Source organism: Anser brachyrhynchus (assembly GCF_964034855.1).
Source record: "Anser brachyrhynchus genome assembly, chromosome: 1".
In the NCBI taxonomy this organism is placed as follows: Eukaryota; Metazoa; Chordata; class Aves; order Anseriformes; family Anatidae; genus Anser; species Anser brachyrhynchus.
Genome location: NC_137694.1, coordinates 108199628 through 108214922, shown reverse-complemented (window position 1 = coordinate 108214922; position 15295 = coordinate 108199628). Strand labels below are relative to the sequence as shown.

The 15295-nt window shown below is 36.8% G+C and overlaps 1 protein-coding gene and 1 long non-coding RNA gene across 4 annotated transcripts in view; both read right to left on the bottom strand.

Moving 5' to 3' along the window:
• LOC308188541 (uncharacterized protein) overlaps nucleotides 1-15295 on the bottom strand; it is a 259739-nt gene that overhangs the window by 154095 nt on the left and 90349 nt on the right. The window lies entirely within an intron of this gene.
• LOC308199808 overlaps nucleotides 10293-15295 on the bottom strand; it is a 36058-nt gene continuing 31055 nt past the window's right edge. Inside the window, exon 3 of the long non-coding RNA XR_013954971.1 lies at nucleotides 10293-11723. This is a non-coding gene — a long non-coding RNA (uncharacterized lncRNA). The remainder of the gene's footprint in view (nucleotides 11724-15295) is intronic.

Sequence of the window (15295 nt, the reverse complement as noted above, 5' to 3'; positions counted from 1 at the left end):
ACAGTTTATATACTTTTTGATGACAGGACCGTCCCGTTTCCCCACTGAGTGGGTAATCCAGGTGCACAATCTATCTGATGCTTCACAGACAATGCATGGCCTTCAGTTGCCGGCCCGTTAAATTTCAAATTTCTTTTGACTTTTTTTACTGTTTGAAGTGGTAATGTTTCTTCACTTACCTGACTTAACACCATGATTTTCACCTAATTGTTCTAAAGAGTCTGGTTGTCTGCATTTTACAAGGTCACCTGCTTTCTTATCACTGCAAGCATATCTCAATACCCCATTCCTTACCTTTAAACAACGTAACTCTGCAAAAACAACATTTTTATTCCCACAATTCCCCCCTTTTCTTTTTTTTTTTTTTATAAATAGCTGATTTTTGCAAAACTTTTCTGTAAGGTGTAATTTGGTAGATATCTTCCTCTTCTTCACCTTCTTTGCTTTCCATCTCCTCTAATATCATCACCTTATCTGAGTAAGGTGGTGGCTTCATGGTCATTTGTTTCAATACTGCAGTTTCAGTTAACCACTGTACTAGTCCTTTTACACAGGAGATAATGCAACAACCAATGGCTATCAAAACTCCTGCTACTACGATCAAGGATGTAAATATGCCTAATTTTTCTGCCAATTCACTGGCAAGGGTGGTAAAGCCTTGCAATGCTCTAGTTACTATGCCATCCAGGGCAGTATTGTTGGGTATAAAAGTGCAACAATGGTTGCTCAGTATCACACACCCACACCTCCTTTCTCTGCAAGCATCATATCTAAATGCTATTCTGTTTTCCCAAGCCATTTTGCTGGTGGCATCTAGTTGTTCAGCGATTCCTCTTATCACATCCCTTGTATAATTTATGAATCTCTGCTGATTATAATAAATATAATTAATCCAATTCACATTCTTATTGACTGTTACCCACCAGAACGGTGACTCAAACCCTGCAGCAATTTGATTCCTGGCTTTATGTTCATTAGGAACTCCTCTAGGCACCCCAATAGAATCTATGTACACCCTATCATCAAATGATACTCCTAGGCTTCTTTTACTTCTGGGTATTTGTGATGTTTCTCTTTCAAATGCCAGGGTGAAGGGTATAGCTAATTGAACAAGTGCACAAGTGCCTCCCCAGTTAGATGGTAGGGTGGACCGTAAGATCTTCCCTCCACAGTACCACCAGAGGATCTGCCCTGGGGATCTCAAGTCTTGAGCAGTTTCCCATCAAGTCCTTGGTAGCATTCAAGGTCCTCGTGCACAAGGCAAATTCTCCCAGATGCCGGGTAGCACTCACACCCTGCCGTGAGAGGCAAGCTGTATGGTTACCTATAGGTGTAGAGAATGCAGGGGGGAACCCTGATATTGCTATCACGCAAAGAAGGGAACAGCAAAGAGAGAGACTTACAGGCCTCATTTCCCCAGGCAGTCTTTTCTTGGTACAATGCAATCATATATCGCATCCCCTGGGAATCCTTGGTCCACCCCAATGGGCACGGCACTATCTGGGCAGTCGGTCATCCTGAGGCACAAGCATAGCAATTGCTATGGTTGAGACTCTGGACAGTATATTTGACCCATTCTATCCAGGCATTCACATCCCCATACCCTGTTTCAATCTCAAATGTTTGAACTGCCACATTTCAAAGAGGGCCTCCTGTTTTCTCTCCTGTTTTCTCCTTGAGTTTCTCCCTTTTTCTGATGGCAATAGAGGATTGTTTCCATACAGCTATTCTCAATCTGGCTGTTGGGTCTCTCCCAGTTATTTATTCTCTCTGCTCAATTGTCCTTGGGCATTTAAATCTCCACAAGCTAACACCTCACAAGCATCAAACATGACAGATTGTGGTACATAACCCTCTGTCACATTCACCCATATTTTTACAGGGTATCCCGTCTTACTATTATCTGGTCATGCCTTTTCCAAGTTGCCAATTGACCAAGGCTTTCTCTGAGGCCTACAATCACTAGAAACAAAATTAATAATTGATTTTTCCCTGTCATTATTTTTAAACCTTAGGTTTCCAAATAATTATCAATACAAAGAATAAGATGTACACTAGTACTATAACAAACCCCCCTTGGGAGCACTTCAATTCGCTATAGGTCTGTCTTTTCTGTCAATCACAAGTCACACTCATTAGTTACCTGTGAAAATAAAAGGTTAGTTTACAATTGAAAGCTTTTATCCTGCTCAGAGTCGACTATGAGATTTTTCTCTTCTATTTCAACTTCCAGCAAGTCTTCTGTAGGAACAGCTTCCCAGGTACTAGGGTCGACGGATGCCTTTACTCGAGTATAGTGGGTCCAACCTTTTTCCGCCGTTCCTATGGCTGTTTCAGTGGTTAGTACTACTTGGAAGTGTCCTTCCCATTCAGGCTGGAGTTGATCCTTTCCAGGTCCGAATCAGGACCCAATTTCCCACGGGTCCTGAGAGATGACAAAGAAGAGGACAACCCCAGAATACAGTTCTTAAGAAAACTCTCGTTTCGAATTGTGGTATCTCATCCCTTCTGCCAGATAGGGTAATCTGAACAGCATCTCATACGGTGAAATTCCTATATCCTTTCTTGGTGCTGTTTGAACCTGTAGGAGTGCTAAAGGTAAACATTTTACCCAAGGAAGTTGGGTTTCTAACACTAATTTAGTTAATTGCTTCTTTAATGTCTGGTTCATTCGCTTTACCTTCCCAGAAGAGGAGGGGTGCCAGGGGGTGTAAAAAATCCCACTCAGTCTCTAAGGCCTGCATTAACCCTTTCAGTACTTGTGAAGTGAAATGACTTCCTTGATCTGAATCAATGTTTTCAGCTATCCCATATCTAGGGACTATTTGCTCCAGTGATACCTTAGCCACCGTGTTCGCAGTGGCAGATACGGAGGGGAAAGCTTACACCCATCCAGTCACGTGGTCAATTAGGACAAACAAGTACTTAAGTCTCCCTGCTTTAGATAACTCAGTAAAGTCTACCTGTACACTTTGGAAAGGTCGAATCTCTGGCTCCCGTCCCCCTCTAGGTGGGTTACGGATGACCTTTTTATTTACCCTTTGACATATGGTACATCCTCTGCATATTTGCTTCACTAAAGTGTATATTCCTACACAGACATACTTTCTTAGCACAACATCACACATTGCTTGCACCTCCCAATGACCCTCTTGATGTAAAACGATTAATATTTGCCTCATTGGTGCTTTATTCAACATTTCTCTCCCATCAGGGAGTATCCATTTTCCCTCAGACTTCGTGGCTCCTGATTCCTTAAAAAAAATCTTTCTCTTAAAACTTTTTAGTTCTTTCTTAGTTTTCAAGAATTCCCTGAATCCTCTCTGGATTTATTCTCCATTTTCCCTCAGACATTAAATGCCTTAAATACCTGACTTCTCTTTCTACACATTGTAATTTATTTTTCAATACTCCCAAGCCCTGCTGTCCCAGAAAGTTGAATAGCTTGTTAGTAGCTTCCTTCACAACTGTTTTCTCCTGTCCTGACAATCGATGATCATCCACATTTTTGTAACAGTAATACCTCCTCGGGAGGTTGGAATTGCTCCAAAATCTGTTCTAGAACTTGCCCAAATAAATTGGTGGCCCTGTAAACCCCTGAGGTAAAACTGTCCATCTGTATTGTTGCTTCCGTCCCCATTTCAGGGTCTTTCCAGTCAGAGGTGAATATATCTTTGCTCTCAGGACCTGAGAGCCCATCATTAATAACACTGTTATTCCAGTCTAACGATTTACTATTTGAATGCCCAATTTCATCATCAAATCCCTTCCCAACAAGTTAGTCCCTGCCTTGGGTACATACAATAATTGCCCAGTGATCATTTTATCCCCTAGTCTCAGCTTGGTATCCCCCAAAGGTGGCACTGTTATCCCAGCCTCTTCTACCCCCATCACTTTTTAGAGTTTCATTAGTTAATTTAATCCCTGATACTTTACAGGCCAGTAATGACCTAACTGCCCCAGCGTATTGGGTTCGATGGCAAGGTTCGGGGGAGGGGGGGGCCGTGCTGCAGTGGCAGGCCCCGCGAGAAAAATCCAGAAGGCTCCCCGTGGCAGATAAGGGACAATTTAATTTCATCCGGCCCCAGAGGGGCCCACCGCTGCCCAGAGCCAAGCCATGAGCAACACAGTCCGTGCCTCTGTGACAGCACATCCACGAAAACAAACAAACAAACAAACAAAAGCCTGCTGCTCAACAGCAGCTGGGAGAGCGAGGAGTGAGAAACCTCCCCGCAGACACCAAAGTCAGCGCAGAAGGAGGGGGAGGAGGCGCTCCAGGCGCCGGAGCCGAAGCCCCCTGCGGCCTGTGGAAAGGCCCCTGGTGGAGCAGGCTGCACACCCCCCCCCCTTACCCGACACTTGGGGAACTGACCAAACACCACAGCAAATATACCAGAACTTCTAGACTGTTACTTAGATAATGCCTACATCCTCTTTCCCTGCTCATTCAACTTTCCCAACCCATTCAAAAAACAGCTCTGTCAAACATTACATGCCACACCTTTAACACCTTCAATAACACTTTTTAAATATATTATATATTAAAATAGAGTATATTATCAAATCAGTGACTAGAAAAAAGGAATATGTCACAAAAAGACTAAAAGCACGTAATGGAATAGAATAATTAAATCAATCCATTATGTCTCATGTCTAGCTTGACAAGGTAAAATGTGCGTAGAATGTTAACAGATTGAAAGGAGAAAAAGCAACAGAGATTTAGAAATAGACCATTTTCACTTTTCATATCTCTGAAGTACTAATAGAAAAGAAACGTATTAGAATATAGGCCAAATTATCCTTTATTGATTTGCAAAATTAATATATGAATTAATTTATAAGTTCAATATTGAAATTAATTTACATTATTTACAATAAATATTAGTTATTACAGCTACTATAATATTTACAATTTATTTACAATTTATTAATTAATTGTCAAAGAGAAGTTGTCTTGCAATAGGTTATTTTGTCAATGGTTATTTTATAGTAATGGAATAGGTTATTTTGGTTTGGACCAGGTAGTGTGTATGTGTTCACTGTTTTTTTGAAGAAAGGGAAGATTAAACTCTGGTGTACATGTTTCTTGACAAGTAGCATGTACACCCATGTCTTCTCAGTGAGTCCCCCAAATCACTTTTTTAACAGTTAACTTTTCTAAATTTCATGATACTTACTATTATTATTATAAGTAATTACAATAATAATAAAAATAAAATAGCCAAAAGCAACCATAACTTTCATATTACTGCAGTACTGCCAAATACACTGAAGGGAAGGGAAGCCCTCCAGAGGGGACTGAGAGAATCTCATGGAGTTAAGCAAGGCCAAGTGCAAGGTCTTGAAACTGTGTCAGGGCAACCTCAAGCACAAATACAGGCTGGGCGGAGAAAGGATTCAAAGCAGCCCTGAGGAGAAGGACTTGGAGATGCTGGTTGATGAGAAGCTCAACATGAGCCAGAAATGTGTGCTTGCAACCCAGAAAGCCAATCGTATCCTGCTGCATCAAAAGAAGCTTGAGCAGCAGGTCAAGTGAGATGATTCTCCCCTTCAATTCCACTCTTGTGAGATACCACCTGGAATACTAATATTCACTTCTGGGTCCCCCACCCTAAGAAGATCACGGACCTGTTGGAGAAAGTCCAGAGGAAGGCCATGCAGATGATAAAAAGGTTGGAGCACTTCTATGAAGACAGGCTGAGGGAGTTGGGGTTGTTTAGCCTGGTGAAGAGAAGGCTCTGGAGAGACCTTATAGAAGCTTTGCAGTACCCAAAGCAGTCCTAGAAGAAAGCTGTAGTAATGGCTTTAAACTAGAAAAGTGTAGATTTAAATTAGATATTAGGAAAAAGTTCTTCACTCAGAGAGTGGTGAAGCACTGGAACAGGTTGCCCAGAGAAGCTGTGGATGGTCCATCCCTGGAAGTGTTCTAGGCCAGGTTGGATGGGGCTTCGGGCAACCTGGTCTAGTGGAAGGTGTCCCTGCCTATGGAAGGGGTTTGGAACTGGATTATCTCTAAGGTCCCTTCCAACCCAAACCATTTCACGATCCTCTGATTCTCTGATGAAATGTCCCAGCTATGATCAGGTTTTTACTGCTTATATTTTAACACAGAAAATGAGAGAAAATACCATAACCATGAAGGTTATGTTTGTCTTCATAAGGAACACAAAATGTAGGTGAAAGCATTCTATCTTAATTTTGAAAAGGAGGAAGTGAGTCACTTCAAAAGGAAAGAAAAAAACTTGAATTTACACAGAAAATGAATGCTAGAAATTGACCTCAGACGTCCTGAGGTATAAGACTGCACTACAAATATGCAGGATTATGAACTGTGTCTTTTTTTTCTAGAACACTTGTATTCAAGTGCATATGTTTTTAAAACAATCTTCAAAGCATATAGATGTATTATTCTGCTTAGCGGTGAGAATTATATGCACAAAGGCTCTGAAACAGAAAACAGGGAGCTCAACTCACAGACATACCATGTATTTTAAAGATCCTCCTGGATAGTTTATATCAGGTATCAAATTATGGGAAAAAAAACTGTTGATGTCAAAGATCTTAATTTCAATTAAAGTTACTTTTTTACCTTTTTTCTTGGTGATTCTCAAAGTCAAGAAATATTAAAAGTGTAAATATTTGGAGACTGAATCAATCAAACTAGCATGACCTACTTTTTATTTTTCTAATGCAGTTGCTATTTCATTATCATTGATAATCTGAGGGGTTAACAGATAAATTATTTGGCTGATATGTTCATAATCCGTGTGCCATATAATGGTAAAATTCATACAGGGAATAAAATTATATAAAGAAAAGTGGAGGTTTCTCACATCCTGTTATTTGGAACTTTTATTTTAGTGAAACTCTATCTAGATGTATATCTAAATCTGTGGTTAATAGTTTTCTGACAAACTAGAGATTGAAAATTGTCACAGAAGGTTAGTAACAAGCTATCTAAAAATTAACTCTTTAAAATGGTTTAACACCAGAAACAACCAGTCAACAATGCTTAGTATTCTGGGTGAAGACACTGAAGAATGATATTACTAATATTAAATATTGATTGAAATATTCATTCAGACTTTAAAAACAGACTACAGTGATTTTTTTCTTGTATCCCTTCCATGAATAAACAATAATTCAAGTGCTATTATCTTTGATATTTCAAAAATTTAGCTTAGTTATACATACAGCCATTGCAACTCACAGTTTGTTCATATTGTTGATGCTAAAATTAGTATCAGGTATACAGTTATATACAGTATGCAAACAAGAGAAAAATAATAGTACTGTGTGACTTCTTCAGCACCTGAAATTTCAATTTGATATTACAATTCTGAAAAATGAAACTGAGAAATTGAGTTGGTTCTCTTATGAAAAAAATCAAGACCGTCACTGATAATATAGTGATTTTTAGTTGATACAATAAATATAGATTAAACCATTAATTAACAATAAGTAGTGGTTTATATTAACATTTCATCTTGAAGCTCAAAAGCAACAACTCAACTCATGAGTGAACAAACATTCTTTAAATATATTGAGGACAATTCTGAGTAACCAACATATTTCAAATTTCTGTGTTACACCTCTGGGATGGTTTGGTAAACAAACAAAACGTACCTAATGAATTATTTGTTGGAATTATTTTCTTAATAGCAACTAGAGGAATGAAACAAGATGTTAATAATAACAATTACTCATTTCTTTTAATGTTTATGATGTGTGAACTATGCTACAAATGAAACATGTCTGTTCATTAATTGGATAACAAAATATAAATTATGTATTTAAAAAGAACAAGTTACTTAATCAACTGCCTATCTTGCCTGTCCTGAAGGAAAATACTGATATTCCTACCATGTATCAAACTTTAAAGGGCTTTGCAAACCATAATTCACAAAAAGTAGACATAACTTATTACGGTGGCAAACAAGTATCATTGTTAACGGAAAGGTCTATAGAAATATACGCATGTGATTTACAACCCCTCTTATTAGTGAAATGGAACAAAAGCTCTGTTCAGAATATGTCCCTTTCTGTATAAGAAAACATAAAAATACATAATCCTAAAAATAATAATGTACTGCCATCTAAAATCGTAAAATAAAAAAAAAACATATAACTGACTGTCTGTCTTTAAACACAATTCTACTGAGTTGCAGATGTAAAGTAGGACCCGTGAGCTATAAAAATAGACAAAGAAATAAATGTATTCCTCAGGAATATTATGGTCTGAGGAGCTGGGGTTCACGTAAGAATATTTGGGGTTTTCTTTATCTCCTAAATAATAAAAAATCACTATGGAATTGCAAGAGTGATCCCTTCTTTAGCTACTGTCATCATGTACTCTAGGGGTAGAACTATCTAATACTGTAGATTATATCTGTAACAGAGCAGAAATGCAGACTTTTTCTGTAAACTGTAGCTCATCCTGCTCTGCCTGTCATGCAGGGGCAAACAGCCTGATCCCAGCATACCATAGCATCTTTTTAACAAACTTCACTGACCCTGTCCTATCTTTACAATTTACTTTTTTGTTTGTTTGTTTTTCCAGTCCTTTACTGTGGCCTAAATCATTTTGTGTTCTTAGTATTACACAAAAAAAACTTTCCCAGAACCAGTCACTAATAAGTCATGGTATTTCATAACTGTGACAGACTGAAAAAAAAAAAAAAAAAAAAAGTCAAACATTTTTGGGAAAGTACCTTTTCTTCAGTAATGACCTTTTGGGTAGGGAAAATATATACTGAAGTAAAAATGTTTTTCTTTATTTAACTGTAATTCCTCTGTATTGAAATTCCTACAGTGTATTATGGGAACTATAGTTCTAGATTATATACCTTTATTTCTCAGACTTTCTCTGCTTTATTGCATGGCTTTTACTCAATCCCACTGTCATTCTACATACAAACTCTCACTGTCTTATGAATTCCTAATTTGAGAGTAAAACAATTTTTCAACATTCTGAGTATTCAAAATTCTTTAAGATCATTATTTGACCAATGCAAGTACAAAGTGCTGAGAATTTCTTCAACATTCCACTTTATAATAAAATATTAAATTGTAAAAAATAATTTTGATAATCTAAGAAAAATTATCAGAAGAAGAACCATCTGAAATTGTAAGTCAGTTATGAACATTTAGATCAAGGTGTTAGTAACTTTTTACTATACTCCAGAACCATTCTTCAGCCCAAGGTGTACAGGGGCATGGGATTGAATTTTTAAGGTAATGTATCTCTAGAAAAACATCTAGTTGAAATGGCATGAATATGGATTTAGACAATTTATAAGAAAGTAACCTTTTTTTGTATGGGCTTTTAAAATTGTAATTTCTAAGAAAGTCTACTTAAAGAAGAAACTGTTGGTCAAATGCACTTTTTTTAAAGCTTCCATAGGTCCAAACCCTTCTCTAACCCCAGGATATAGCACACTACATACATTAAGTCTCCTTCAGGAAAGCTTAGTTTCTTGAGATACAAGAACATATTCTGAAAAAGGTGCAAGAATAAAAGTAAGAAAAGCAAAAGCCTTTTTTTTTTTTTTTTTTTTCCCCTTTAACAGCTCAGTTTAATGGCAGTCTTGATGAGAAAAGTACACGAGCAGCAATCAGTGTGAGGGAAGGCATAACGAGAAAACTGCCATATCTCACCTACTCTCCTTAAACTTCAGAAGAGGAATTGGGCCTCATCAGATCTTGAAACATAAAACAGACCTTCTGAAACTGAAGCAATATGTCAACTACTTTCAGCAAGTCAGTTATTCAATAAAATGTATGAAGGGGAACTTCAGTGTTTATCTTTTGATCTCATTAGAAAAAATTATATTGCTAATCTGAAAAAAAAATAAGGAAGAAGAAGAACAGACTTTATAGCAGTAAATAATAATAATAATTTAAAAAAAAAAAGATTTTTTTTTCTTTGACAAAAAGATCACTCACTCCTGAGTTTTTCCCAGGGTAATTTGTTCCATCTACAATGTCTACAGTTAAGAGCTTTGCAGTTGAAACACTGCTCCTTGTAATAAGTAGTATTTTTATATGGTACTGTGCAAAGGAAATCTTTTTCCTTTGGGAAAGGCCCAAGCATTAGGTTCCATTGGAAGTAGTGAGATTACTGCCTCCTGAATATTACAAGCTAGGATGATATCTTAAGACCGCATGATAGCAGGCAGTATCTCAAGCAAAAAGAAAATTTTCATTAATTTTGCTATAAGTATTTATAGTTATTACTTTAAAATTAACTGCTTAATTCTTATTTGGTTGGAGAAGATGCAATTCTCCTTTGGTTGGAGAAGATGCACTTTTAGAACCTTTCCATAAGAAGCAGACAATTATTTTTATTTTTTTTTTTTTGCACAGTGGTGCAAAATATGTTGAGTTTCACTCACAAAATGAAACAAACCTCTGTCAAACTCCCACATTCTGACTACTGAATAATTGAATTATAAGAAAGGAAATGAGCTGAATGTAGAAGAGCAAAACAGTTCTTAACTGTTTAGATCAATTTTTATTGTTTACCACATCCACTGAAAAAGGTTTTATTGGAAAAAAAATCAGGAACACAATTTGCTCACAGAAATATAATGAGTAACCTAGGCAAAATCAATCTTACTTTTCACCTTTCACACTTCTTCACAACAACAACAACAAACACTCTTGATGATTCTTCTGCTTTTAAGGTAAATTTATGAAAGGCCACACTGTGGAAAACTGACCACCATGCAGTTTCTCAACATTCCTGGATCTGCTACAATATTAATTTGCGCATTGATCTGTGTGTGCAATTAATGTCCCTTGATATGCCATGTAGTTAATGAGATTTTGTTATTTGCTTTTTACTTTAGATCCAATTTTTCAAATATCTCTCTGTACCTCATTAAATATATGTTTAACAGAACAACAAGAATGTATGTCTGGACTCAATGAAAAATCATCACAGGCTATAATTCTCTCAGCTTAGGCACACCAGCATGGCTCAAGATTTAAAAGAAAGAATGTAAGGGTGTAATGATAAGAGAAGAGATATATCTTAAAAGTAAAATTAAAATAAAATAAATAACAAAATAAAAATAAAATCAATTATACCAAGGTAGTTGTCAAAAAAGAATGGCTCAAACAAGATATTCCAAATATACCTGAGCTCTGATTGCATGAAGTCTGGGATCAATGCTGAAATTTGAAATCTTAAACTGTGCTAGCTTACAGTGGCCACCTCTATGTAAATCTACTTTATTGGGTTTACATGGCAAAAGCTTGGTAGCATGGGGGCTGCAGGGATGGCCTCTGTGAGCAGAGCCCAGCAGCTGCCCCATGTGAGATCAGAGCCAACTCCAGCCAGCTCCAAAAGGGAACTGCTGCTGGCCAGAGCCGAGCCAGTAAGCAATACTGGTTGGCCTCTGGGAGAGCATAGTACTCCATAGAGCATAGAAAGGAAAAACAAACAAACAAACAAACACAACAACATCAAACACCACACCCTGTACAACAGCAGCTGGGAGAGAGGAGTGAGAACCAGCCCTGCAGCCCCCAAGGTCAGTGCAGCAGGAAGGCAGGAGGTCCTCCAGGCACGGAGCAGCAGTTCCTCTGCGGCCTCTGGGGAGGCCCCTGGCGGAGCAGGCTGTCCCCCTGCAGCCCATGGATCCCACATGGAGCAGATCTCCACGCTGCAGCCCGTGGAGGAGCCCCCAGTGGAGCAGATGGATGTGGCCTGGAGGAGGCTGCAGCCCATGGAGGAGGAGGGAGCGAGAGATAAGTTGTGGTAGAGTTCAGCTGACCAGGAGGGTAAAACCACCACAATGTCCAACTAGGAAGCTGCATTCTCATAGTAAAATAAAAGTCACTCTCTCTCTCCACGCCGCCCCCACCCCCCCCCCCCCCCCCCCATTTTAAGCTCTTCTTGAAAAGTAGTTATTTAGCCAGAATTCCTAATTAGACATTGTTTCCTAAATATTGTCTCTTTCATAGTATATTAGTAAATAGATTATAAATGCATTATTCGTTTAACATTTATGATTTTATTTTATTTGGTTTAAAAAAATGAAATATTCTATTACTAGACCATTTATACAGAACATCTCACAAAGGTCTTGAAAGAACTTTAAAAAGTTATTACTATATATTGTTATACATACCAATTATGCAAGCTGTTATAATTGTGTATTTGCTTGCTGCTTTTTTAATTTATACAGTATTTTTTAAGATATGTAAGTAATAAAATCTGAAAATGACCTTTGTGTGCATCATTATAAGGATATATTTCTCACGTTCTCATCTTTCTGTTGCAGCTGCATTACATAGTATATCAAAGCTTTGCAATCATGTTCTTTCTTCTCTTTCTAGGTGAAAAGTTTTGAATATCTTTATTGTTCTCATTATGAAATACATTGCAAAAAAAGTCAATGTCTGGTGTAAAACCCACATCTGACTTGGATCAAACATATTTCAAATATGGTTGGTTCTTACTTTCTTTTTGAGCAATAACTAAACAATGAATTTCACTAAACTTGCAAATGTTACTTTTATAGGAATTAAAGATAGAATAATTAGTTGATCTTGCTCCACGACTAAGAGAATAATATAAAAATAATATTTTCCCTCAGTTATGTCAAAGGAATTATTCAATCCAGCTGAAGGTCTAGGACTATTTTATCATGCTAACCGGTTCCTTTCTGTGAAGTTATTTATGCTGGAAAACAGTAATGATTAAATTACTTGATTAAATTTAAAATAGAGAAAATTTAGAAGGGAGATTAAAGTAGGTTAAGGTCCTAAAACTAGGATTTTCAGATGGTAAAGAAATGACTCTCAGAATAACTCTTGGTTCATTATCACCATCCCTTGCCTCAGTGAAGAGCTATTAGCACAAGATAATTAAGACAGATTCTTTAACAGCCTGTTGATACAAAGCTGCTAATTTACATGGTTACATGATATACAATTTCAATGTATTACAAAGTTATATTCTTAGGTGTACACATTGCTTCCTGAGAAAAGCAGAACGTATTTCTCCAGTAGGTTAATATTTTGCTAAAAGTTTAGTTAAAGTAAATGAGAACAAGTTAGATGCTACAAGAGCTGCGGGTCCAAAGAAGCCAGTAAGGCAGGGGAAGAATATAAAAAATCTTTTCTTGTGCAAGTTAATTTACCACCACAATTCCTGATTTATTTTTTTTTTGGGGGGGGGGGGGCGGATGACAGACAACACACAAGAGAGAAAAATGAATAAAAACTGTGGACACCAAAAATGGAATCAGAGTAATTGGAGTATAGAAGTTTTCCTAATGTCTATTAAAAGATCGGTTTCCTTTAACTGCAACCCAGATGCCTAAGACATACAAAAGGGCTGAGTCTGCTACCATCTGGGTTATCAGCTGTCTACACTCTGTGAGAGAAAAATATATGTGTATATATATTTATTTATCATATATTTCCCTTTTCTGTTTGTTGTGTCTGCTGTCTGTGACCAAATTTTTGCAAGTGGGATTCTGGTGCACATTTCCTCCACTGGAAGACTTTTCCAGAATGTCTGGAAATCACAGGATTCTTCCTGCCTAAATGCACATACCTTCATGAGAGTAGGTTAGGTGGGCATGCAAATGTTAGAGGTGTTCCAAGCTGTAGCTGAGAAATCTCAAGTAAATTGCATAGTCCTAAATAAGTTGTTTTAATGGTTAACAGTAAAATAAATTTTAATAGCCTGAACTTTAAGAAGCTTTAGCTTCCAGCATTTTATTTATTTATTTTATTTTATTTTGCTTTTGTCTGAAACATTAAAGGGCCCTCTAGTATCAGATATTTTTCTATTGCTACAGGCAGTTTTAGACTATGATCAAGCACTGTTGAATTTTGAAGGAGTTGAAACAGTTCAGCCCTTGAAGTCTCTCTACATGAAGAGAGGTTTCTAAATCTTATATCATTTTGTTGTCTTGATATTCCATTTTTATTTTCCTTGTATGTAAAAAAAGTTGAATATATTCATATCATAGCCACACAGATTATGTCACTTCCCATATCTAGCTAATATTTGCTTGTAAATCCACTTGTAGAGAGCCCATTTAGTGCATGGCAGAGAAACTTCTCAATTCTAATATGTATAGCCAAATATATAGCATGACTTCTCTCCACCATTATTGTACTGAGAATTTTTTTTTTCTTCCTGGAATTGTTCTTAAAAATTGAATATTTAACCTAATTTCACAAGTGAAACATTTTGCATAAGTAATCACAATCATCAATATTTGCAATTCTCATGATTGATCTTAAGATAAAATATATTCCTCAATGATAAGAGTAAAGATATTTGCAAAAAAAGAAAGAAATAAAACTTCAGTTTTCTTCCAAATAGTTTATTGGACTCATACCTCACACCTTCAAACTAACCCTATTAGAAGTAAATGCAGGATCACACTTGGGGAAAAAAAATATATATATATTAATCTCTACTTAAGTTATATTTTGAAACTTATCTATATTATCCTATTCAAAGAATACAGAAATAACAGCTAAGTATTTTGCACAAATCTAATACCTATAACAAGTGTTCTAAACAAATTATAAATGCTTTGAAAATAATAAAACATACTTTATTTTATAAAATATTTTACTTGCTTATTATAAAAAGTTCATTCTACAATATGCTCTAGGAATTGAATAATTATATATGTGCAGTTGTAATCAATATTTCAGTGTCTCATTTAGCACCTCTAAAATATTTTTGGTGCTTTTTCATTCATCTTTAACCCAAATCTATCTGCTATATTAATTATAGGTTTGCTTTGGTTTTAGGATGTATTTATTGAATTCCTTAATACTATTAGCACATTGGCTTTCGTCTCACTTAGCAGGCTAGCCTATTCCATCCAGTTAACAGCACTGCTGTTGAAGCAACAGCCCGTGAAAGGTGGCTGAATGTAATAGAATGAGGTGGTGTGCTCCTCCTGACCTCCTCAGCTAAAAGCCCATTATGAAAAGTGCAAGGGCTAAACAGCTCTGACACCTGAGTATCAAGTTAAATAGTTCCAAAGGAAAACAGCTTTACACACATTTAAGTTCCCTACCAATGGATGGTTTCAGTTCCTAAGTGAAACCAGAGTGGAGGCAGGGGATGAAGAGGGCATCTTGATCAAATGAGCACAGAGTTGTAGGAAATATATAAAGTACATTATAGGAATTTCACTGCTGAAGTTGTGCTCTTTACAAAGCAGTCGTGCAATTAGATTACAAACTGACTTAGCCGGGACCTAAAGTTTTGTACCATGTTTTTCCTCCAGATTCATAAAAGGTTTATGTT